The following is a 6,000-nucleotide window of genomic DNA, read 5'->3' on the forward strand; positions in this document are numbered from 1 at the left end:
TCTGTTGGAGTCTTATTTTTGTGCTGCAAGCAAATTAACTGCTAAAACATCTAAGGCTGGGACAACATGGCTGTTTGATAATTGATTTCATTAAACATTCAGCATTAATCAAATGGCCTTGCAATGAGCTTCATAAGGGCTTAGGGTAAGATCAGCAGTCAAAATCTGAGTTTGTAGTAGCAAGATACTGAAACACCTGACCTCAAAAAAATAATGTGACAGCATAATACAGCAATCTCTATGACAGTTTTCACACAGATAAGGATCTCAAAGCCAGTTTTCAATTGAGTCAATTTCCAAGTGGAACCCAGTTCTCCTTGTGTGTGTATTTTCAAATGGAGCTTCGTTCACAAGTTGTATCTTCAAAGTGTTATAGACCAGGCAAATTAGTGAAGCGAGTAAACCATGCCTGCGTGGGTGATATTGCTGCCCTGTAGCAGGCAGGAGACACCTCTGCTAGTGAAGCTGTGGAATACCTTCGAGCAACATCTCGTGGCTTCATTTTACTGTGCAGGAAAAGCCTACAGCTAGCCACTAGTACTTAATTGAAGTTAAATTCACTGTTGTTTAGCACTGTCCTGCTGGAGGAACCTCTTCAAGGTCAAGCTAAGTCATCAGGGGGCAGACCACGAGTTCTCTCTGGACTGCAGAAGATTGCTCTGTCATCAGACTCTAAGAACTGCTGCAGTGTCCAGGGGGCTCCCAGCCTTGCCAGCACACCCCCACTTCATGCCATGCCCCAGTTTTGGCACACCCTGATCACAGCTGCCTGTTGGAAGCACTGCTGGTGCAGCATGGAGCCACATACATTAAAATGGCTGAGAATCAAGTGCAGCAGGAGAGCTGACACCTGTACATCATGGACAGCTGCATAGCTTAGTCTCTCTGGAGGGTGGGTTGGCTAGAAATGCCAGATTGGCTCATTCACAAGTTTAGGAGCTTAAAAACCTTCTCACACCACTGAGAGGGTTGATCTGGTTGTGACCAGGCTGAGAGATACCTAAGCTTTGAGGAAGCCCCCAGGAAGGGAAGTGTTAGTAATTAGTGCCTTCCAGGCACTAGGTGTTCTGTGAGCATATAATATTCCATTTAATGGAGTCTTCCAGGATTAGAAGGGTTGTCACCCCTGAGGTTTTGTCTTAGCCAGACAAGGCAGTCTTTTTTTCTAGGAATTTACTAGCAGCATAGTGTCTTTTGCCATCTAATCAAGGACTCCCCTTGTTTGTCAGAGACTCCCCTCCTCCCAGATGTAAAATGAGATCACTTCTCTGAGGACATCCTCAAGATCCAGCCTTTGATGTTTCTATGCAAAACTGGGATAATTTGAATAAGAGATTCCTAGGTGGCAGAACTCTAAAGAATGCTTCTTTTAAAAAAGAATTTCAAAACAGCCCAAAATGTTTGTGCCCAGTGAAACTTATCCCGAATTTTGTGTATCTCAAAGGATGGCAGCAAACTTTGTAGTTCAAGTTGGTGTCATCTGGTTTCCTCAGATGCTTTCTGTTCCAAAGACCTTGTATTGATATTTAAATTGCTTTTAAATCCTCATAAGGAGGACAGCTGTCAAAAATATGTTATGTCTAGCAGAGTGAACAGTTAGATGGAGTATTGGTTCACACCTCTCCAATGAGTTTTATTAGTTGCTACTAATTTTTGTGTGCCATTCCAGTTCAGCTGTAAATATCTTCTTGAAATGAAAGAGAATATACAACCTACAGAAATCCTTTTGTACTGAAAAAGGATTGGGCAGAATATTCCCCTCACAATTCCCAAGGAAATAATCTAAAGACTTTGTTGTCTCCTCTCCTCCCAGCCAACAGATGCACTTTTCATAACACACTGCTCATCTGCTTTGCATGTCGTTCTTGTCCCTTCACCTGGTTTGCAGCAGTGAAAAATGGGGAGATTAGAGCTAACAGGGGAGAAATAGCAAGCACTGTGCCTCCCACAGGACAGTTCCAGACAGCATGCTTCAGACAGTGGTTGGGAATACTTTGCCAGAGCTCAGAGAATGAGACCTTTTCTGATCATGTGGAGAACAATGAACAGAGTGCAAAGGGAAGAGTCAGACTTTCAAGACTTGTCTTTACCAGGGTAAATGCAAATTTAGTAAATTTAGTAAACTTTGCCTGTCAAAGTCCATCCAACATCCAACTATAAGCCTTTTTTTTTCTGCCAGCTTTCAATGTTTTGCCTGAGAGGAACACTCTTCTCCAGTCCTTCTGAAGACATGCTCTCGAACAGCTATCTCCTGATGAGCCCGGGCTAAGCCTGCAATGCCGTAGGTGCCGTGCAGAGGGGCAGAAGTGTGCACTGAACATCAGGGGTGTAAGCCAGGGTAAAGCCCTCTCTCCCCTGTGGAAAGTAACTTTAGCAAGCGCACTAGTGGAGTACAGGCTTTTAAATCCTGCTCTTTGTTACGGTGTTGCAGGCAAGAGGGACTGTAATTACTGTGCCCTTGGAGCAGCTGCACAGCTAGCAGAGAAAGAGATCCTGATCTCATCATCTGCAACAGTCTCTCTCAATTTGGCAGCCTAGTAATTCCCAACAGTGGTTCTCCATGGAAAGAGTTCATATTGTTGTCTTGGGACAATTGTACTGGAGAAACACAGGGCAAAGCCTGGCCCTCTACCTAATGCAGCATAGTAGGAAAAGACTCATGCTTGTGTTCGGGAGATGTTGCTCCCTATATTTCCTGTGGTTAAAAGATCATTGGTTTGTGTTATCTTAAATCTTTTGTCCAGGCTTTTGAAATTTTAAATGCAGATGCACTTTGCATACTGCATGACTAAAAAGCTGCTGCTCAGAAGGCACCTGCAAATCCCTACATGTTTTATACTTACTTCAAAATCTCTTCAGTTATATGGTAATGTTTTTTCTAGCTGGCTCTTGATCAAGTGACAGCTGGTTTGTAAGTTTGGAACAACCACAGTTCATAAGAATAATCATGTACCAATTTCTGATCTTCCAAAATACCTTTAAAATGTTACATGTATTGACTTTCTTTTTGTCCTTCTCAAGTTCTTCTGGCTTACTAGGCAAATCTGGCTCACAGAATTTCTTTACTAACTGTTTTTAATGGCAATCATTCAGCCATGAATTTGCCAGCAATAACAAAACTGCAGTTGTGCAGATCCATAGTTTCACACTTTCCTGTTCTCATTAGAATGATATGTCACCATTATTGTATTACAAAATCCATTACCATACCCAAATCTATTTATCAGAAAAATGTTTGGTTCCATAAACAATATAAGAAACTAGTGCCTATAATGTCTTAATCAAGTTTGAACACATTCTTCATGATTCTTCCTTCAATTGAATCTCCTCTGTCTCATAGTCTTTGCTCTACCTGTGCTTGTTGTTCTGTGGATTCAACTTAACTCCTCCCCTGCCTACTGTAAATCTAGAATGGCAAGAACCAAGTAGCCATTTACATACTGAAGTAAAATTGTTATTTATGCCAATGAGGGTTTTCTCTGAGCAAACAGAAAGCCCAAGTTCAAAACCTGGATGGAAGGAATCCACCTGAAGAAACAGAATAGCGGCAAAGCAGTATACATGAAGTACCCCCTGCCATTTTCAGTACCAATTCACAATCAGTTTAACTAGAAATACAGTTTGAGGAGTTTCCTCCCACAAAAGGGCACCTGCTAACCATGGAACAAGTGTTCATTTAGTCTCCCTTGTATCACCTTTTTGGCACTTGTAGTGCTATGTAGTCAGTGAAATTAAATGTCTGATTAGTGCTGAGATGAATCATCATGCTGTCAGGGAGAAGAGAGCAGAAGTGGTGGCTCAGGAGGAGGAGTATCAGATTATCCGCAATTCAAATTCAAGTTGGCTTACGTTGGTCCTGAATCCAAGTCTTCCATCCACCTCATCTACTGAGATAACATGTTCAAAAGAATTGTAGAGTATCACATATTCTAACCGCAAGTCCCTTGCTTTTCCACTCACCCTAGTCCTTTTTAACCCCAAACTGTATTTTCCAGGGAGTATGAGCTTTGTGACTTACTGCAAGCTCTGTTTACAAGTGTTACTATTCAGTAAATGCACAGCTGTTGATTTCCATTGAAATCTGTTGTTTGTAGTCCTTGATATTCAGGAGCTACAGGATACTGTCTCTTAGAAAAGTGCTCCTTTTTATGTGCCTCAATTTGGGCTCTCATAATCACCTGTAATTTCAGAAAAGTGTGACTAGAGTTTCTAAAGTCAATATAGTGAGTGCTGAATTTGTCATTAGAAGTAAACCTTCTCATCTTAAAAGAAATGAAATAAAATGACAGTGTAGAGGTAGCAGACTTCATCTATTTTGAGGATCTTACTTTGTTTGATGCCCTACTCTTTTTATAAAAATGGCATTATATACTGTCAAGACAACCTGTTAAATGGCTAACAGAGACATCTCTCCAAATAGCTGACAACAGAAAATCATCATCAGATGGAAAAGTTCCCCAGGAATTGACAGTAGGCTGCTTATGTTCAACACCTCCTGCAATCACATGGGAGCAAGTATAAATGTTGCTGATGACACAAAACCCAGTAGAGCAGTGATGTCACTGAGCTCAGGGAAGCATGCAGTGATCTGGATGACTTGTCCATTTAAAGAAAATCTTACTCTACAAGCTCCTTATTAAGTCATTGACTTCAGAAGAAAGAGTGCAAGATGTTTCTACAGAATGGTAGGACTTTATCATGGAAGGCAGCGCTTCTAAAAGAGTTTGGGCATCAGAATGGAGAAACAGCTTGACTCCAATTTCTGCTATAATTCTGCAGAGGAAGGGGCTAACGAGATTCTTGCTTGTTTCAAGAGGGAGATAGAAAATAGGAATGGGAGATCTTCCCTCTGTCGAGCACTCCTGAGACCAGTAAAAAAAAAAAGGTACAGATTTAGTGTTCATATGTTCAAAAGAATATGGAGAAGTAGGTGACATGCAGAAAAGAGACATAGAAATTATTCATAAGCTGAAGGAAATGTCTTGAGGTGAAAAGACTGGGAGAGCTCTCAGCCTTATCTAAGCACTTGTTGCTATGCTCAGTAGAAGAGGCTTATATGATCTAAGTGATAAAGAATATCAGTCTATATAGTCTAGTAGCACCTTTATGGAAAAGAATAACATCAGTCTTTCTTATTAGAGATGGCTCAACATCTTCTCTTGGAAAGTCAAGCTCTTTCATGTCACTAGAGGAACACACAAATATCCCAAAAGATGCAGTAATTCTTAGATCTTTTGAAATATGAAGCACTAGTGAAAAAATCATAATACATATATGCTTTTAAAAACCTACAGTCACTGCCATGGATGCTTGGGTTTTATTTAAATGAAAAAGAGTGTTAGTGAGTGGATAGTTTTGCTTCATTTTCCTTGAGGGAGCTGAGGAATCTGATGATTTTTGAAAAATGAACTTTCTCCCTGCAAATCTTCTTCTATTAGTCCTGAGCTTAGATATGAAATATTCAGGTATCTACTTTGTGGCAAAAACAGGGAGCAAAGAAGTAGAAATAGCTGTTGGATGGAGAACAACCCTATAATTCCATGCCTTGCATTTCTTATTAACTGTCAGTGTTCCTAAGAAAAAAAAGTCATTATGAGAATTAACTTCCGTTTCTTGGGAGCTAATTTCCAGAAGGAGGGAGTCAGAGCTGTGGAGTCTGTAGTTCTAAGTGATATCTTCTAGAGAAGAAGCAACTTTTTCAGAGAACATTAACTGTTGGCATTTTGGTTTGGATTATTTTTTGGTTTTGTGGGTTTGGGTTTTATTCTGTAGGGTTGTTTTGGCTTGTCTGTTTTGTTATTTTCTTCTGTTTTGTTTTTTCCCTGATAGATTTAATTGTTACTCATTATATTCTTGAGGAAATTATTAGTTATTCTTGGCAAGAAGAATAAAGCATCTGCATAAATATTGATTAAAGAGGGCACATAAGCACCAGCTGAAATATTTCCTTTGGTTTGAACCCTAATGTAGTGGTAATGTTCCTGCAGATTTTTGTTGGCG

The sequence above is a fragment of the Corvus hawaiiensis genome, chromosome 4 (genome assembly GCF_020740725.1).
Source record: "Corvus hawaiiensis isolate bCorHaw1 chromosome 4, bCorHaw1.pri.cur, whole genome shotgun sequence".
NCBI lineage: Eukaryota > Metazoa > Chordata > Aves > Passeriformes > Corvidae > Corvus > Corvus hawaiiensis.